Raw genomic sequence first — 11052 nt, forward strand, 5'->3', positions numbered from 1 at the left:
GAAAGGACAGATATTAAATACAGAAATAGCGGTTTTTAAAAATTCTCAACAACTGGGGCATCTTGGTGGCTCAGTTGGTTGAGCCTTCAAAACCGGCTCAGGTCATGATCTCACAGTGAGGATCATGAGTTCGAGCCCAGGCATCTGGCTTGCTGCTGTCAGCACAGAGCCCACTTTGGATCCTCTGTCCTCCTCTCTCTCCACCCCTCCCCGACTGGCACTCTCTCTCTCTGTCTGTTTGTCTCAAAAATAACAAATAAACATTAAAAAATTCTCAATAACAAAAACAATGAAATGTATTACTTAGAGACAGGGAGAGAGAGAAAAAGATGGAGAGAAAAACAGAGAGAAAGACTGGATATGTAATATATTTATTGATTTAAGCGCTAAAGGGAGGCTACCTAAATTACCTTGATATGTTATATTTGTATATGTATATGCTAAGATATGTTTTAGTAATAATTTTATACATTTGCATGACTAATTTACTATTTTTTATCTTCTTTCCAGAGTATTTCATCTGTGAAATCTTGACTATAATGAGACTATGCCCACCCTGTATTTTTCACTTCGTTTTCAGGTAGTTTCTTGTATATATCTTTTTCTTTATAAACTACTTACCTAAACCCTAAATTAATTTATTTCTAAAATATTAGACTTTTTACAACTGAAGTAAATTTCAGATGATTGTTAACTTAAGAATGGTAGTTTTTATTATTTTTTGTACAAGATGTTAATGTTAATTATCATATGTATTTTTCCATAGACCAAGATTGATTTCAACCAGCTACTTTTCAAATTTTACCTTAAAACAGGCCTTTTTGGGAACACTGACAATTGCATTCCCTGTGGAGATGAGGTAAGTCTCAGGAATTCATAAAATATGGCTTCATATCTGAACTGTGCTTTTCAGCCATTTGAAGAAGATGAGCAACTGATGGGCCATGTGCCTTGTTGATAGCAGGCCTCAGTTGGTTTCCTGTTGTTCCCCACCGAGTTCGTAAATCTCATTTATTCTGAAGGACTGTGGAGAGGGATTAAGCCTTCCTGAGAGCAGCAGTGTTGTAAATCAGAGGGCAAAACTAGAAAAATTATCTGTTCTTGCATTATTGGTGCTTGATATTTCCTGGAATATTGACTCAAATTTATTGACTAATGACTGTCTTCTTATGCCTTTAGTTCTTATGCCTTCCTAATACATTTTCTCACTGTTCACTGTTTAGTTTCCAGGCTGTCCAGTGACTTAATTAAATCTTGGAGAATACTTTATTTTCTCCTTCCTCTAAAATGTAATTGTACATTGGTATTAATAGCTCATCTGTTACCCTCTGAAGCAACACAGAATAAACCTAAGCTCTTACTCATGTGGAACATCTTAAATGGTATCAATGCAATGATCAAGTTGCCCTCTAGGTCTTATTTTCAAACTAAATACAACCTGTTTCTTCAACTTTTCTTAACTAGACATAATTTCCTACAATTGAGGCCACCTTTGCTGAGAGTATTCTACTTGTTCACTGTTCCTCCCAAAGTATGTGTGGAGGGTTTCCTTTTCTCCACATCCTCACCAATATTTGTTATCTCATGCCTTTTTGATGACAGCCACCTCAGTAGGTGTGAGGTAATGTCTCATTGTGGTTTTGATTTGCATTTCTCTGAACATTCATTGAACATCTTTTAAATGTGCTGTCGGCCATTTGTATGTCTGTTTTGAGAAAATGTCTATTCAGTTCCTCTGCCCAGTTTTTAATCAGAATGTTGGTTTTTATTGTTGTTGTGGTTGATTTGTATGAATTCATTATATATTTTGGATATTAACCCTTTATCAGATATATTATTTGCAAAGATTTTTCCTATGTCCTAGGTTCCTTTTTATTTTGTTGATTCTTTCTTTTGCTTTGTAGAAGTATTTTAGTTTGATGTGTCCTGCTTATTGATTTTTGCTTCTGTTGCTTGTGCTTTTGGTGTCATATGAAAAAAATCATTGCCAAGACCAGTATCAAGGAAATTTTTCCCTGTTTTTCTTAAATTTCTAGGAACTGTATGGTTTCAGGTTTTATGGTTAAGTGTTTAATCAATTTTGGATTGATTTTTTGAGTGGTGTAAATTGGAGTCCAGTATCATTTTTCTGTATGTGGATATCCAGTTTTCCCATTTATTGATGAGCCTATCCTTTCCCATTGAATAGTCTTGGCTTCCTTCTAAATATTAGTTCACTGTATACGCAAGGGTTTATTTCTGGGGTTTGTGTTCTATTCCCTTAACCTATGTGTCCATTTGTATGCCAGTCCCATACTGTTTTGATTACTATAATTTAGTAGCATAGCTTGATATAAGGAAGGAAGTGTGATGCCTCCAGCTTTGGTCTTTTGTGGTTCCTTTTAGTGCACTGTTGGTGGGAATCTGAATTAGTGCAACCACTGTGGAAAATAATATGGAGGCTCCTCAAAACATTAAAAATAGGACTACCATCAATATTTCACTTCTTTTATATATCCAAAGGAAATGAAAACAGAATCTTGAAGACATTGACACACATGTTTATTACACCATTATCATAATAGCCAAAATATGGAAACAACCTAAGTGTTCAATAATGGATAAATGAATAAAGATGTAGTACACACACACACACACACACACACACACACACACACACACACTGGAATATTATTTAGCCATGATGAAAAAGGAAATTCTACCATTTGTAAGAACATGGATGGAATTTGAAAACATTATGTTAAATGAAATAAATCAGAAAAAGGACAAATGTTATATGATATCACTTTTGTGTTAGAATCTTTAAAAAAGCTGAACTCATAGAAACAGAGAATAGAATGGTGTTTACCACAGGCTGGGGGAGCATGGTGAAAGAAATGGGGAGATCTTGGTCAAAGGGTACAGACTTCCAGTTATAAAAGAATAACTTTGAGGGATATAATGCACATCATGGTGATTATGGTTAACAATACTGAATTAAGGGCACCTGGGTGACTCAGTCGGTTGAGCATCTGACTCTTGGTTTTGGCTCAGGTCATGATCCCAGGGTTGTGGAACTGAGCTCTGCATTGGGCTCTGTGCCAAACATGGAAACTGCTTGGGATTCGCTCTCTCCCTCTGCCCCTCTCCCCAACTCATGCTCTCTCTCTCAAAAAAAAATAAAAAAAAACCCACAATACAGGATTATATACTTGAAAGTTGCTGAAAGAGTAGATCTTAAACATTATCACCAAAAAAAAAAAAAAGAAAGAAATGGTAATTATATGATGAGATGATGAGATGGACGTGTTAGCTAAAGGTAAGGTAATAATCATTATGCGATATGTAAATGTATCAAATCAACAAGCTGTACATCACTTACACAATATATGCCAATTATACCTCAAATGAAGTTGAGGGAAAATTATATATGAACTACTCAATAAATATTTCAGATAAATTCTCAAAATATCAGGTTAAAAAGAATAGATATGGGGCTATAGCCCCATCAAGCAGTCAACCTTTTAGAATTAAACAATCAAAAAAGACACTTAAGGACTGGCACATTTGAAGAGCTTACTGATTCTTAAAAACATTACATTTCTGAGAAAGGAATCTTCAATAGGATTATCAGTATCTGGAAATGCACTATTAAGAGTGTAGGAGATGAACTAGAACTTGAAATATGAGTAGGTTTTAATAATGACTTAAAGTGCTATTAGTAACAAGGACATTTATTTCAAATAAAATCATCCTACTCAATGTCCCTTCTGTTTGATGTGTGTACAAGTGAAAAGTGGTGAGGAGAGCATGGATTGGCATGTGGCAGCACAGCAGGTGCTAAACAAACACAACACACTGTGCTCTTGCACCAAATATCACGAAAAAACACCTTCTCCTACTTTCCATATGCACAGAAAAGTAATAAATTATGGATTATTTTCCTATACAATATAATAAATGAAGTCCCACATTTTAAGACTATCTGGGTATATGTATATGCACATTCATACCTTCTTGTATAAGTTTATATTTTTAGTAAAATCATCAGTGTGGAATTTCACAGGCTTGTATGAAATTTTATAGTGGGTTTTATAGTAGTTAAGTAATTAGTCAAGTAAATCTTCCTCGAAATTATCGTACACTATAAAGTTTCCTGTGGTATAAAAGATAAAATATGTCAGTGATCCTTGAATTTTCAAAGAATAGATGCATCATATACAATATATAAAAATGCTAGCACTTTACTAAAAAAAAAAAAATCTGAACCCAAGGAAACCTAATGACAAAATGTAAAAATAGTTTTCATTATTCCAGAATTAGGACAAAAGTGTCAGAGATATAACATATTGGCTAAGTGATAAGGATACTCAGTCTTATTATTAGGAAAAACTTGTAAAGCAAAGAATATGCTACATATAATACCAACAGTCATCTTTTGTCTATAGAGATGCCAAGTAATGTCTCGTAAGCTTGAATTATTTGCATAGAAACTGTCAGAACAAACCAAGAAAATTCCTTAAATTATTTTTATGAATTAATGTTGGAATTTATTTTGTTTAAGATACTGCTTATAGCACATTGGGAATTTCATATCTCTGGAATATAAAGAAGCCTCTGGCATTTTACTCCTGCTACTTCATGTGTGCACACATTTCTACAAAGAAGGTGCCAAAATCTAGTCAAATGGTTCAAAATGATGAGCAAGAGTGAAAGTACATGATCTTCGTCCCAAAGAGAGTTAAGTCTCTTTCACACTGACATTTAGGCAATATGAACTTCAGTATACTCCATGGGGGAAAAAAAAATGACAATTTCTTGATTGATGAGGAGTTGGTGAGGTAGAAATAACTGTGGCAAGCTCTGGCCAATAATCCCTATATATTTCTTTCACAGTTAATAAAACTTCAAAACCTGAGGTGTTGTAGTAAAGTAATTGTAGCATGGTTCTTGGATGATGAGAAGAACATTAGTGAACATCCATTAATATGTATGTTTTCTTGGCAAATTTTTTAAATAATATTTAATATATATATGTTTGCTGATAAGAAAAACACAAAATTTCTTCATCCCTTAAGAGTTTATGTATTGACTTGTCCCCCCCACTACCATGCGTAGTTAAATTTTAATGATCTATGTTATTTGTTAGTGATATTTTCACTATATTAAATCTATCCATAATTTTTTTTTTCAGTTGAATTGTTCTGATGTTTCAAATTTCCTCCCTTTAAGATTTTAGCCAAGTATATTTGATGTATTTCACTGTATTTCACTTCTCTATTTCTTAAACAACAGGAACTAATGAGAAATTAAAAGCAGCTGTAAACACTCAGATTCAATAATTTTCTCAGTCATGATTTTGGTGCAGTTAAAACTGACAAATAGTTTATTATATGTTGTCAACATTATGGTAGAATGTTCAAATTGTTGAATATGAATTTAGGAATATTCCCCAACTTACATTTCTGTTATTTTCTAAAAGCTGACACAGAGAAGTTTAGCACTTTGAAATGCAGATTTTTTAAATTGCTCCTATTAACAATACCACAAAAGGTGATTGTTGAAACAAGTTAAATACTATTTACCATGATGTTATAGAAGACTATTATTGACTGTAACATTTCCATTATTATTAACCACAGCTCGTAAACTGGTTCCTCTAGAAAGTATATTCAGAATTCTATCAGAGAAGGCAGGTCTTTTTTCCCCCAACTAAGCAATGGGAATGAGAACTCGGGTTGTTTCGGCAGTAGGGAAGGGATTCCAGAATGATCTTCCCTAAGGTGACATCTTTAGGTGAACAGAGATTGGGCCTGCTGGAAGCTGATATAGCTTATTTATTAATTATACTTGTAAAAACAAAAATAAATCTCTAAATGAGAATTCTTTTTTTTAAAGTTTATTTATTTGGGGGGGGGTACAAGCTGGAGTGGGGAGGGCAGAGTGACACACAGAGAGAGAATCCTAAGCAAGCTCTGCACTGTCAGCACAGAGACTGATATAGGGCTTGATCTCACAAACTGCAAGATCATGACCTGAGCCGAAATCAAGATTTGGACACAATCGGTTGAGCCACCTAGGTGCCCCTCTAAATGAGAATTTTAAATGTTACTGTATATTGACATCTCCTGCTGCTTTCTGGCTACCTGGAACCTCACAGATGGGTCAGCCTTTTAGAGAGAGTGCGTCACATTCTAAGATATTTACTCCAACTTACTATAATAAGACCTGGCATTCTTCCAGAGAAGATGCTTTAGGATAATGTTTTGAGAAGAGATCGGTAAAAGAAATTTACCAAAATTTTGAAAGCTAATAGTATAATATTTTATTTCACACACTTTAGTCTATATCTGAATGATAATTTCACAGTGGAGTTTGTACTTCTAAAAGGACTTTTGTGCACAACACTAAAAAAATTGCACCATTAACATATGTAGCTTAGTTATATAAAAGGGGCATTCTAATCCTAAAGTAATATAGAGTGATGCCTTATAAAATAAAGAGTAAGGAGAAATTCAGTATTATTATTTTAATGGTAATTGATAAAAATCTATATCTCTTGAAAGCTAATGCCTGTAGTTATAGATTAGCATGGTAGTTTGGTTATCTTGAGTAAGAATACAAACAATTATAAAAATGGTTGAAATAAAACTGCTAATGTTTATTTTTTGAACAAGATGATGGAATTGATAAAGATAAAAACTAATTTAGTATAATATATCTATAGCATGTAAACATAACTGACATTAAGTATTTAGTTTTTTGGATAACTCTTCTGTAGTTACATAGAATTTCACCATATCCTCCAGCTTTTTGTATGTGTGTGGGGAAAGTAACATCTGTTGCTTCATTTAATAATCATTTTGAGTTTATTCATAAATTAACTTATTGTGTGTATATCTGTTAATGTATAGTAATTTAGCATAAACTTTAAAAACTACTTTCCTAGATAATTATGAGTAAGAAACATTTCTTGTTTTCATATACTACTTATGAAATAAGAGCTAATATTTCTATAGTACTTAACAGGCTCCCAACACTGTTCTGTGTGCTTTAACATAGATATATGCAATCTTTACAGCAATCCTGTGTGATAAATTCTATTACTATCTCCATTTAATAAATGAGAAGACTGAGGTACGGTGTTTAAATAACTGGCCAAGATTACACAGCTAGTAAATGTGGAAAGAGTATTATGTAATTTATTTATTTTTACCAAAGATACTTTCCAATTTTTAGGTATAGGAAACTATTCAGGATTCTTTTGAAGTCATCTACCTTAAGAAGGCAGTCTATCTTGAGGCATGATCTTCTTAAATACCTAAACACAAAGAAAACAAATAGGCAATCACAATGTTTTTTTGGTATTATGTGGTAAATTACATAAGAGGTCAGTCAAGCAAATAATATATACGGTAATTTGGTAAGAATGGCATTGCTGAGTATTTTCAAGGAGGGGGAATTACACAATTTGAATAAAGTGCAGAGAATGGATTGTCAGGCAACAATGATAATTTGCAGAAATTCAGAGGCAAATTAATGATAGCAAGACGAAATTAGTGGCAAGTAGCAAGAGAAAAATTAGGGAGTATTTAGAAAGTGAAATCCACTTGTGGTTTGTTAGATATTGGCATGAAGTAGAAAATGGGCCACTGAATAATGACACATAGGCTTCTGGGCTAGGCACTAGGGTAGTTCCTATAGACAATCATTTATTTAGACAAAGTGAAAGGTAAAAGCACCAGCACTGGCAAATTTGGTTGGAGGATAAATGACTTCAGGTACTGACAAACTGATTTGAGTTATAATGTGGGAGATTTTGTATATGTGAAAGCATGGAGACAAGTTGGATTCTACTATAAATATTATACTGTTTTTAGATTTTCAATTCAATTTTTTAAAAATCTGAATTCAAATCAAAGCATTATGTAAAGTTAATTTTACAGAAGTTCTTATGATTTATGTGACAAAATGGTGGTTTATTGATTATGTACTTCAAAACAGTCTGCTTTTTATAATCTTTAAAAATGAATGTGTAGTGTATGACATTTTAAAAAATAAACTTTACACCAGGGCTTCTGTGAAACCTTCTTTGGCCAAAGTTTGTCCAGTCCTCAAGGTACTCCATGGGGCAGCCCCCATGCTTTCCCAAGGGGTAAACAAGTGTCTACTCCTGGCTTGACTACAGAAGGTGGACCAGGGCAGTGGTCCTCAATAGGCCTTATCCAATGATGAGACAAGAGACAATGGAAGGGGCCCTGGGCTGAGACACTGAGGCATGGTGGTCAGCAATGCTTCAGGTTAGATAAAGAAGATATTTTCTGGGACACCTGGGTGGCTTAGTCGGTTGAGCGTCCAACTTCGGTTCAGGTCATGATATCACGCTCTGTGAGTTCGAGCCCCGCGTCGGGCTCTGTGATGACAGCTCAGAGCCTGGAGCCTGTTTCCAATTCTGTGTCTCCTTTTCTCTCTGACCCTCCCCCGTTCATTCTCTGTCTCTCTCTGTCTCAAAAATAAATAAACATTAAAAAAAAGAAGATATTTTCTTAGTGTGGATTGTTGCCTTTGGTAAGAAAGTGTCCATCATGTCATTCACTCCACCAGTTGTGAAGAGACTGCTGGGACAGAAGAAATCATCTGGTGAATCTAGAGGAACAGGTAGAGGAGAGAAGAATTGACAGGAAGAATAGTGGTATGAGGAAGTAGTTAAAAGTTTGAAGAAGAAACTAAAGAAAACAGGACAATTAGATGAACTTGACGAAGGCATCACTACTCAAAATTGTAACGCTAAACATGTTACCATACCAAGCCCTCACTCTGAAATTTGGAGACTAAGTACACCATATGTGATAGATCAGTGGGATACAATGGCCTTTACAGCTGCTTTGAGCAAACAGGGCCTCTCAATGGTCATCTTCAAGTATCTCATTGGAAAGGACTGCCATATTTTATATGTTCCTGATTATGGTTCTGGCCTGGTATTCATAGTCATCGTGGACTCAAAGCAATATAAACTGAAAATGTGCTTTTAGTCTTTAAAGGGATGAAGTATGTTTAACTTCACTACTACCATAGATTGGAAACACAAGTGTTGCCTTTGGTATTGAAATAACATAACTGGTACCTCTAGATAATTATACCTATTCCTTTACAGAAAACACTAATTTCCTAGTGGGAATTGAGCCACAGAATAATTATATCCTAAAAACTCCATCCTCTGGATGTATCAGTGAAGATGGAAGAACAGGTGATCAACAATGGAACACATGTATGGATATAGGATCTACAGCAAAAAAAAATCCTACTACTCTTTGCCTGTTAATCGTAGTTGGATTTGCATCCAGTTACTCAGAACCTGCATTTTGGTGTTCAGTATCATGTTATGAATTAAACCAGAGGGTTGAAGAGAACTTCCATACATCATAGCTCTCACTCGCTGTAGATGGCTTCACAGATCCATCCAATTAAGAAAGGTTCTGCATAGGGTTATTCTCCAATGTCAACCAAAAAGCTACATAAGAATGACAGAAAGACATATAGGAAGAGGAGTGTGCTTGTATTACATAGGTGGGAAGTTTTTGCCGAGTGCCTAAGTGATAGTGCAATCTTTGTGCAGAGCCTCAAGGGTAGTCAGATATAGAGCTGGCACCTTGCAGCAAGAGTGTAAAATTCCACCAGGCTGCAATTTGAAGATCTTCACCAACCAGGAATTTACTTCTCTTCTTACTCAGTGTGCTAATCAGTTTTGAAGTTGTGTATCAGCTGACTAGAATATGTACCATGAGTTTTATGAAAGGGTGGGAAGCAGAATACAGAAGGCAGATGGTAAAGACTGCTCACTGGATTGAACTTCCTCTGAATGGACCTCTACAGTGGTTGGACAAAGTATTACCTCACATGTGATCCCTTCAGTAGGAGGCTCAAGCATGTCATAAAGTTTCATCACCAATCAAGCCCTATCAAAAGGCTTAATGTAACAACGCTTTTGACATAGTATTTGTATGTGGTGCCCATGGAGTGTTTACTGTCCAAAAGTTTAATAAACAAACACTTAAAGTCTCATTAATTGAAGTATCTTGTAGAGTAGGTTTTCTGTGTTTGAATATTAGATAGGAAAATTAGTATCTAGAAATACCCTCCCATACAGGAAGAAGAGAAGATTTTAAAGACATACTGATGCTGTCTTAGGCATAAAACTGAGTCCCAAAGGTTTACTAATAACAGTAGTAGTTATATATACAAGTAATGTATCAAGATTCAGTATTAATGTATTTGTACTGTTGATATACATTTCTAATTTACATAACTTAGGTATGTGTATGCGCTGTTTCTTAATTTAATCATACCTTCATAAAGTTACAATTACTCAATCTGTTATTTCCACTTACCCATTATTTTTGTCTTTTTTAATATATAATATATATTAAGACTTTCATGGCATTTAGAAACAGATTTTCTTCTAGAAAAACTAATTTTTCTGCCTTTTGCAAAAAAAATGAACTTTTGGGAGGGGAATAGAGGAGAGGAGAGGAGAGGAGAGGAGAGGAGAGGAGAGGAGGGGAGAGGAGAGGAGAGGAAAGAAATTTGCAACAAAAGAGAGTTCTATCAGTCTTCAAAAAAGCAAAAATACTTTAATCTGTTTACTGTGTTAAGCAGTCACACATGTAGAAAATAATAATGCAAATAAATTAATATATTACCAAATAAATGAAATTCAAATTAGAAATTAGAAAATAAAGTATTTTGCCTGGCTGTCTTACTAATTACTTGCTGCTAATAAGAATTTTCCCTACTATTGAAGTCTGCCTGACTTTGCCTGTAGAGAGTTTATACAAATTAATACATTTGTGACCTTTCCATCTAAAAAATATAAAAATCTCTGAGATGACAAACATGCTGTTTCCACCTAAATTTCTTCTCATAGTTTTAAAATTATGTACTTTTCTGATACTTACAATGAGACATATTTAGAAGCATCAACTGTGGCCTACATTTTACTTTGGCCTGTAGTTTGTATTTACTGTTATTGTAAGAAACTGTTGAGAGATATACATACCTGATAGTTGCCCTTTG

At 34.4% G+C, this 11052-nt stretch overlaps 1 pseudogene; it reads left to right on the plus strand.

Annotated features, from left to right (window-relative positions):
- The first annotated feature begins 547 nt into the window (after positions 1 to 547).
- Positions 548 to 10035, plus strand: LOC131513191 (mothers against decapentaplegic homolog 2-like; annotated as a pseudogene).
- The last annotated feature ends 1017 nt before the right edge of the window (positions 10036 to 11052 follow it).

The sequence above is a fragment of the Neofelis nebulosa genome, chromosome 5 (genome assembly GCF_028018385.1).
Source record: "Neofelis nebulosa isolate mNeoNeb1 chromosome 5, mNeoNeb1.pri, whole genome shotgun sequence".
NCBI lineage: Eukaryota > Metazoa > Chordata > Mammalia > Carnivora > Felidae > Neofelis > Neofelis nebulosa.